Source organism: Peromyscus maniculatus, chromosome 11 (genome assembly GCF_049852395.1).
Source record: "Peromyscus maniculatus bairdii isolate BWxNUB_F1_BW_parent chromosome 11, HU_Pman_BW_mat_3.1, whole genome shotgun sequence".
Taxonomy (NCBI): Eukaryota; Metazoa; Chordata; class Mammalia; order Rodentia; family Cricetidae; genus Peromyscus; species Peromyscus maniculatus.
The window spans coordinates 100,091,809-100,101,611 of record NC_134862.1 but is presented as its reverse complement, the minus strand read 5'-3'; the positions used below and the strand labels follow the sequence as shown (position 1 = coordinate 100,101,611).

The following is a 9,803-nucleotide window of genomic DNA, read 5'->3' as shown; positions in this document are numbered from 1 at the left end:
CAGGCCCTTTGTCTCTCTCGGCCTGTTGGTCAGGATGTAGCTCAGCTAAGGCTCCAGCCTCATTTGCGTCACCAGGTTCCCACCATAATCATGATGAACTGACCCTCTGAAACTGTGATCCAGCCCCCAAATACTTTCTTTTATGAGTTGCCTTGGTCATGGTGTCTCTTCACGGCAATGGAACAGTGACTAAGACACCCATCACGACAACTGTATAAGGCTAATATTGAATTTTTTTAATAGTTTTTTGGAGATAGGATCTCTCTGTGTATCCCTGGCTGTCCTGGAACTCACAGGAGCTCCAGCTCTGCCTCCCGAGGGCTGGCATTAAAGGTCTGCACTACCATGCCTGGCTTAGTACTTGAATTTAACAGATCAAGACAGGGAAGCATAGAGAAATTAAGCCACTTGTTCAAGGTGTATGGAGCTAAGATTTGAATGCAGTTTGGCTCCGTGCTCCGTCTGCCCTCCAATGCAGCCTCCCAGTTGCCAACACGTGACAGCTTCTGGCCAAGGCTGGGAACTTCCCTGTTCCCGAAGCCAGAGCCCCCGTGTTGTGCAGGAATGTCCTTCCAGGCAGACCACCACCATCTTCAGGAGTTCTGCTAAGCCGCCTGAAAAAGATCATCACAGCTCGGCTTCTTGACTGCCTTCCCTCATAGGAGGAGGGGTGGCAGGTCATGGGACCCTCACCTGAGTATTCAGCCCCACCCCCACCCCCTGCCACCCACTCAGCCACCCAGTCGACTGCCCTGACTGCAGCGGTCTTGGGGGACAGAGCGGAGTGGGGAAGAATGGTGGAGGGGAGTTCCATTTGTACAGCCGTGGGGATGGCCTCGGTCGGGTACAGACTTTCCAGTGTGGCTGCTTTGAGTTCGTCTGCATATCTGCCCATAACCCCTCACCACTGCTCTGTAAGGAAGCCTTAATGTTCCACCGTGAACTTGGTGGAGTCGCATCTCAAGTTATTGTCGTGACCTTAGGAGGAAGAAGGGATTTTAGGAACACTCGCATACATAGCCACATCCTGGTTTCTTCTATCAGGAGGCCTCCAGTGCCCCCACCCCACCCCCGTGCTCAGTCCAACCACTCACATAAGGAAGATCCCAAAGAAAACTCACGTCGGAGGGTGTAGCCAGGAAGTGAAATCTGGATCTGGTTGGTATAAAGTTCAGCTCTTCACAACGATGATCATCTGGAGACAGGCACTGTGGGGATTGTCTTATTTAACCCTAACTCTGCCTGAGCAAGGAAGCTCTGGGCCTCACTGTGCCAGGAGGAAGCTGAGGCCCCCAGGGCCCGGCTACTAATTCACCTTTGCTTCTGTCTGGCCTGGCCCATTTCTCAGCAAGTGGTCTCAGGGTCTTCCCTCAGCCAGGGATGTCTGTTTCCCAGCTAACTTCCTACCTCTCTCCTCCAGTGACAAAGGCTTCCCACGGAATTCTTTGTAAGCTGGACCCTAGGTACGCATTCTGACTTCACAGCTTGGAGTGCATTAGTGACCGGTCTCTTCACTGAAGAGGTAGAAATGAGGAACCAGTCAAAAAGAAAGTCCCTGTTGGTCCTGGTGAACTTCAGAGGTCAACTTGTCACAGCCTAGAGTCATCAGAGAGGGTCTCAAGTGAGGGATTGCCTGGGTCAGTGTGGCCTATGGCCACCTCTGGAGGGTTGTCTGGGTTGTAGAATGACGGGGAAGGGCCCAGCCTGAGCAGGTGGACGTGGGCTGAGACACCAGCAGAGCGTGAGCCTGGGAGTGAACCAGCCAGCAGCTCCTCCATGCTTTCCACCTCAAGCTACTGCCTTCAGTCTCTGCCTTGACGGTAGCTGTCAGCTAAAGGAACCCTTCCCTCCCTGAGTTGCTTGTAGAATGTTGAATCACAGCCACGGGGGAAACCAAATACTCCGCCTCCTAACTTCCCCCGGCTACACTGGCACACAGCAGGGCCTACCCAGAGGCCACAGAGAAAAGTCTCCCAGAGAGTCCATCACCAGGCCAAGCACCTCCTCCTGCAAACGGAGCAGTGCCGTGCTGCCGGCTGCCAGGGTCATTTGTATTCTCTCCTACCCAGATGCAGGCAGGGAGACCTCTTGTTCCAACCTCCCCGGTGACCCAGAGGAAACTGAAACGCTATTTACAGCTTTCAAAGCCGTCTCTTCCCTCCCCCACTAACCTGCCTGTGCCTGCTCCCTTCCCAGGTCCAGGAGCAGTGGCCAGAAGCAGGTACCAGGTACCCTTGCAGGGCTGAGAGACCAGCTGCTCAACCCTGTTCAGAAATCACGTCCATCCTGGGGTATGTCCATGTGTGGCCTTGGAAGGCACGATTCTGGGCTTGGTTTATGAATGGGGGAATTGTCATTAGTCTAGTGAAGAACATGGCAGCTTAGTGAGGAGGCCAAAGTCTGCCTTTGGGCACTCTAGGAGGGAGCTGGTGTACGAGCAAATGGACTTGCTCCCTTTCCTAGATGTGTAGATGAGAACGCACTGAGGGAGAGAGAGAAGGAAAGATATGGTGTGCAAGTGATTCACTTACTCAGAAATTCAAACTGCCAAGGACTGAGGCCTGGGGAAACGGCTCAACAGTAAGAGTGTTTGCTGCTCCAGCGTGAAGACCCGAGTTCAGATCTCAGCACCCAGGGAAAAAGCCTGCTGTGTTCAATCCCGGGACCTACATGATGAGAAGAGAGAATCAGCTCCTGCAAATTGTCCTCTGATTCCACTTGCACACCGTGGCACAAATGCATGCCCCTGCCAAGAAACACACAAGCAAGCAAAAGAATAAATGTAATAGAGATTTTTAAAAAACAAGGTGTTGGACTAGACAGATGGCTCAGCCGTTAAGAGCATTTACTGCTCTTACAGAGGACCTGGCTTTGGTTCCCAGACCCATATCATGTGGCTTACAACCACCTGTAACTCCAGTTCTAAGGGATTGGACGGACAACCTCTTCTAGCCTCTGCAGTCACTGGCACACATGTGTTACACATACATGCAGGCACTCATACATAATAAATCTTAAATGCATGTCACTACACATGCCTGTGACCCCAGCACTGTGGGGTATGGGGACGAGGGTCACCAGGTCTTGCTGGCCATCAGCTTAGCTCTGGTTTCAATGAAAGATCTTGTCACAAGAGAGTGGGATAGTGATAGAGCAGGGCACACAACACCCTCCGCCGGCTTCCACACACATATGATCTGCACACACGTGTTCACATACTGTCTCCCACTGACTGGAATCTTTCTCAGTCAACTGAGGACTGTTCTTATGGAACTGTCAGGGATACGGTCTCATGAGACTCTTGTGGGCTTCATGGGTCCTGAGTTAGGTGGGCATTTCTGAGTGGCAGGCTCCTTTCCTGGCCTCTGGGCTCAGAGTCTCCATCTGCTTGCATCCACCCCTCTTGTCTCCTACCGTCTGCTTTCTCTCTATTTTCCAGAGAGGTGGCTGGAAGAGAAGTTAGAATCAAACCAGAGCAAAAGAGCTTTGCTTGGCCAGGCAATTTGGCTTTTATGACTGGAGTCATGAAGGAGAAGAAAGATGAGGGGGCTGGAGAGACGGCTCAGTGGTTAACAGCATTGGCTGCTCTGGCAGAGGACCCGGGTTAAATCCCAGCACCTACTTGGCAGCTCACAGCTGTCTGTAACTTCACTTTCAGGAGACCTGATGCCGTCTCTGACTTCCATGAAGACCATGGAATGCTCACATGCATGCACGCAAAACACTCATACACGTAACTTTAAAAATACATATTTTTGTTTTATTTATTTTTGTTTTATTTTTTGAGACAGGGTCTCACTGTGTAGCTCTTGCTGTCCTGGAACTCGCTGTGTAGGCCAGGCTGACCTTGCCCTGGCTCCCAAGTGCTGGGATTAAAGGTGTGCACCACCTCCCCTGCCTTTAAAACGTCTTCAAAGACTGAGATGAGGCACTTCACAGCTGGAGGAGCAACTTTCCAACCCGGATTTCAGACAGACTCTGCAGTGTGACTCTATCTCATCCCCAGGCCGTCCAGCTGTGGTTGGTGGTCACTGAAAACTCTGCCTTCAGCTCACTGGCTGAGAAAATATAGAAACCTGTGTTTGAAGAACTGAAACTGTCCAGGGACCGGAGAAAGTGACAATCTGATTGGGCTTTTAAGCAGACGGTTCTAAAGGTGGATGGAGGTACAGTGAAGGGCAGAGAAGAAGGTATCCCGCATTAGACATGATGAAGGTCAAAATCAAGAGTTGTCAATGAGCATGTGCAGTCTAGAAATGCTAATAAATGGAGAGCTGTGGAGGAGCCAGCAACCATGAGGAGCTGTTACCATATGGAAGCCATAGGCCTGAAGGAGCTGAGGGAGAGGATGCGCCGAAGTCAGTGGGAGCCCATCTGTGCTCCAGGAAAAGCTCATGGTCCTGAAAGAACTAAGCCGTGGTCATACCAATGGCTTGGGACAGAAATGCAAGAACAAAAAAATGCCCAGACTCCACCTGCAGTCTCACACTGCGGCCTCCCACAAAGCCAGTCTTTGGAAGTGTGGGTAGAAAAGTGTGGGAAGTGGATCTGGTCAGTGCGGATCTCGGGCAAGTGACATCAGCCAGTTCACATGCAGAGCATGGGTAACTGGCGTGGTGAAAACACCCAGTCAAAGGTCCTGGGTCCTAAGTCTTGCGAACAGAGTGCGTGCTGAGTGAGCTGGACCAGGGAGCCCGTGGTTCCTTCCCACAGAGGGTCCCATGGCTGTGAGGTCCCATGGAGCTGACCCTCACTAGATCCATACTGGGCTCCACCCATGCAGTCAGGGGTGTGTGGAACAAGGTCAGTCTGAGGGCATCCTGGAACTGGCCAGCATCTGGGAGTTAGCCCTGGTGCTTGCCTCTTCCAGTGAATCTATAGGATTCGCAGAGTCAACCAGGGACTTTCTCAAACGTTCTTTTCACCACAGTGAGGTACATTCAAAAAGAAAGAAGAATGTATTCATCTCCAGAGTGCAGAGTCTTCGCAGAGCTATGTGGCTGCAACTCACTGCCCCCCCCCCACCTCACTCAGTTCCTGATAACCAGAGATGAAACTTGAACAGCAAAAAGGAAGTCTCCAGGCTCCTACGGGGCATCAAATCCTGTTTCTAGATGGTTTCAGTTCTTAAAGACACAGGATTCCATACTTTCTCACCTAATGAGCTGGAGACAGTCTTCACTGACCGCCAAGCACATCAGCATGGCCCACAGGTGAGGTGGAGATATGCTGCAGGGGCCGCTTGGAATCCAGGGTTGGAAGGGTCCCTCTGGCTGTGAAAAGTCTCATCTCTCTTCTTAAAGACTCGGTTTGGACAAGCGCACAGATTTGCATGGTGGGCTTGGGATGCAATTAGCCCTCTCCTGCCTTTTCTTTCCTAATCCTCTACAGGGTTCAGATGACTCAGGGAACCCAAATTCTAGTTTTCATTGTAGACGGGAAGGCCCAAGCAGGCACTCTGAGGGTCACTTGCAGGGTGACCTCAGGATGATGCCAGCCTCTTCACAGCACCGGAGGATCCTGAGAGAATGGCCAGAGGTCTTGCTACCTTCAAAGCGTTTGATCACAAGTACAGATTCTGTTCTGGTTTCTGTGGTTGGGATAGGACAGAGCAAAACCAGAAGATGAAACAGAAAATAAATGGGGGGAGATGGGCTAGGAGAAGCAAGGGGCCCAAGCTTGAAAGAGGGCTCATAGCACCTGTCACACAAGCATGAAGGCCAGAGCTGGGGTCCCCAGAAACTCGTGTAAAGTGCCAAGTAGGCTTGGGGGCTCCCCTGTCACTCCAGCCCTGAAGTTGGAAATGGATTTACAGAGCAAGCAGGACTACTGTGACTCTCCATAGCAGTGAGCTCTGGGTTCGACTGAGTATAGCACGAATCTTAACAGGTCGTATTAATAAAAACAAACCTGAAGTCAGGTATTAGGATGAATGCTGGAAGATCAGAGAAGCAGAACAAGCCACAGATACCTCACCTTGCCAGTTCCTCTGCTGATCCTGTTTCCTCAGACTGGAAGCCTCTGAGTCCTCATCCAAATGGATCTCAGCTGAACTGCTGCTCCAAAGCCTGAATGCTTAACCAGCCAAAAGCTAGATTCTAGATTCTGGTCTTCACACCTTATATACCTTTCTGCTTTCTACCATCACTCTCTGGGATTAAAGGCGTGAGTCACCTGCCTGGTGAAACACCTGCCTGGCTGTTTCCAATGTGGCCTTAAACTCACAGAGATCCAGATAGATTTCTGCCTCTGGAATGCTAGGATTAAAGGAGTGTGTGCCACCATTTTCTAGCCTCTGTATCTAGTAGCTGTTCTGTTCTCTGACCCCAGATAAGTTTATTGGGGTGCACAATATTTTGGGGAACACAATACCACCACAACTGAGAGACCCTGCCTCAGTGAATAAGGTGGAAGAGCAGTGGAGGATAGTTCCAGGCATCAACTTTGGGTTGCCACATGTGCACAAACATGCAAAAGCATGCACATATGTACACACCAGTGTACACGAAGAATGGGAAAAGGTATTGGGTGCACCGAGAAGGAAGAGAGGAAACGTTTCTTCAAGTATTTCCTCGAGGCCCGAGAGGTTCTTTTTCACTGGGGAGACCCTAGAAGAGGAACCTTGGGGACAGCGGGATCTTGTACATCAGGATCCCGACACATGTGCATTTGTTTATCTAATGAGCAGTGACAGGCTGTGCCTGACCCACGGAGTCGAGGGTTGGGGAGAACATCTGGTCAGGTCTGTCAGGAACACAGAAGGCTCTGGAGAAAGCAGTAGCTGAGGCTGCCACAAGGATGCCCCAGTGTGTCGGGGAAATGCAAAGGAGGAAGGAAAACGAGGGCCTGGATTCACCTGGTGCTTCCAGGACAGCGGAACAGGAGAGGCCACCAGGGCCTCTCTGCCTCTCAGGGCTGTCACTCAAGCATCCACGCACTGCCTGGCTTTCTGGGTACCACTGAGTCCGGGGAACTAAATTATCTTTCAGAGACACTGAGATCATTAGATACTAAAACAGTAACAAAAACGTTAAGGGGCTGAGAGGACTGGTAAAGAGCTTGTCAGTAAGCACGAGGGCCTGGGCTGGGTCACCAGAAGCCATGTTGGTTTGGTTTGCTTTTAAAGGCAGGCTTGGGGACACATACCTGCAATCCCAACTGTACAGAGCTGTAGACAAGTGGACTCCTGGGAGTTCCCTGGCCAACTGGCCTAGCTCAGGCCAACGAGAGTCTCCAGAGGGCTGGAGAGATGGCTTAGTAGTTAAGAACACTGGCTGCTCTTCCAGAAGACCTGAGTTCAATTCCCAGCACCCACATGGCAGTTCACACCTGTCTGTAACTGAAGTTCCAGGGCTTCTGACACCCTCACACAGACATACATGCAGGCTAAACACCAATGAACAGAAGATAAAAATAAATTATATATTAAAAAAGATTTATTTTTATTTGCTGCCTATGGATGTTTTTCCTGCCCCTTTGTCATGAACAATGTAGTGCAATGATTAATATTTAAAGGACTAACAAATCTTGGCTTTTTATTCTGACATGAAATGGCCAAGTTCTACAATTTGTATTGATTAGAGACAATTACGCAGTGAGGGAGTTAAGAAATTGTGGCCGGTTCTAAAGAGACCACAGAGAGCAGCAGTCTGGCAGAACTACAGAGCACGTTCGCAGATTCGCCACGTGGAGATGGATGTGCACATGGGGAGAGACCGCTCTGGAGAGGAGAGAGGAGGGCAGGACGGGGTTTGCAAGAATTACTTTGTCTATAAATCTGCTACAGTTGACAGTTCTCAGCAGGCCAAAGACACCGAGTGACTACAGTTGCCTAAGAAGCGTCCTCCAGGCAATGCTGCTTCAATTTCCCTCAGATATCTTCCTTAGATTCCTTAGGTCAACCCCTCACATTCTAATGTTTTGTCCCTTGGCCAGGACCACTGATTTGTGTATCTAATTCTTCCATGCACAGATTATATATGAAGAGGTATTCTGGAAATTACTTTAACTATGTAAAGATGTGTTACATTTGTTTATGCTTCATTTGTTTGATTATGAAGAGATGTGTTGCTGTTTCACCTGGCCTGCCTAAGGCAGCTGATTGGTCTAATAAAAAGCTGAACAGCCAATAGCGAGGCAGAGAAAGGGCAAGTGGGGCTGGTGGGCACAGAGAATAAGTAGGAGGAAAAAAAATCTAGGTTCAGGAGATCGAGAGGAGGAGGAGAGAATGAGGGAGAAAAAGAAGAACACACCCAGGACCAAAAGCCAGGCAGCTGCCAGCCAGCCAGACATGAGAAGCAGTGAAAATAAGATACACAGAAGGAAAGGAAAGGAAAAAAGCCCTGAGGCAAAACATAGACGACGATGAGAAACAGGTTAAGTTATAAGAGCTAGCAAGAAACAAGCCTAAACTAAGGCCGAGCATTCATAACAATAAGTCTCTGTATTATGATTTGGGAGCTGGTTGGTGGTCCAGAAGAAAGCCTGCTACGAAGAAGCTCTAACAATAAGGGCTGAGACAGTCATTGCCGTGAAACAGAACAGCTGTAAGATGAACAAACCACCATGACTATTAACAGCACTTGCACAGCACTGAAGAGACGTGTGTGCTGGGTGATTGACGGCCGCATCTCCGCTTCTGTCATCTACCTGCTGCTTTCATCCTTGCCATCACATGACTGCTCTTAAGCAATTTCATGGCTGACTTATGGGAATTCCTAATCTGCCACAGGAACACTTACCCAGAATTACAGGGACCCCACAGATGACTTGGTGGGTAAGATCACTTGCTGGGTAACCATGATGATGGGAGTTTGGATCTCAGTATCACCGAGCTGGGCATTCTGCATATTCTGGTGCTCAGAACCTCAGCTCCAAGGAGGACAGAGACAGAGCAATGCAGGAGCTTGCTGGCTGCTAGCCTAGGGGAGAAAATTTGAGCCCTGGGATCAGTGAGAGACTGTAGGAGGCCTCGGGGGTCCAGCTCCTATCTTTCCCACCTTTTCTAGGGTTCTTAGGAGGAGGAGAGAGGGATAAGGAAATATTAGAGAGACCTACTTGATGAGAAGAAAGAAACACAGGATAGCTCTAGGAAGGCCTGGATCACTACCCAATGGCTCCTTCCATTTATTCGAAAGGACTTTTCATAACAATGCTAAGGGGTGGGGCAAAAGACCCCCCCTTGCAGGATCAAAGCACACCGCACAGCCAAGTGTAGACCCTTCCACACACCTGGTAACCATGCTGGTGACAAATCATCTCCTTATGCAGCCCTGCTGGGTAAAGCAGGCTCAGAGTCTCTGACCCTGAGTGATTTGGGCCTCCACAAGAGACCCTGCCTGGAAGTCGTAGGCAGAGTGGTGGTTAGGCTACTTTATGCTTTTTTGCAGGTGTCCACCTAAAGCACTGAACCACACACACACACACTCACACTCACTCACACACACACTCACACACATACACACTCACTCACACACACTCACACACACTCACTCACACACATACACACACACACTCACACACACACACACACTCACATACACACACTCACTCACACACATACACACACACTCACACACACACACACACTCACATACACATACACACACTCACACACACTCACTCACACACACACACTCACACACACACTCACACACACATACACACACTCACTCACACACACACACACACACACACACACACACAATCTTAATAAAGAATCACAGGAACAACAGGCTGAGTAAATCATCATCAGGAAGGCATGAGACCCCCCTGGGGAGACTGAGACAGGTGGGAAGGTTGGG

The 9,803-nt window shown here is 49.9% G+C and overlaps 1 long non-coding RNA gene across 1 annotated transcript; it reads right to left on the bottom strand.

The window, feature by feature from the left end:
• Window positions 1-723: 723 nt before the first annotated feature.
• On the bottom strand, window positions 724-1,988 carry LOC121821398 (uncharacterized). Its single transcript, XR_006062220.2, has 3 exons — window positions 1,408-1,988; window positions 1,122-1,208; window positions 724-978 (listed from the first exon to the last, which is right to left on the bottom strand). It is a non-coding gene; the product is annotated as an uncharacterized LOC121821398 (long non-coding RNA).
• Between the last annotated feature and the right edge of the window lie 7,815 nt (window positions 1,989-9,803).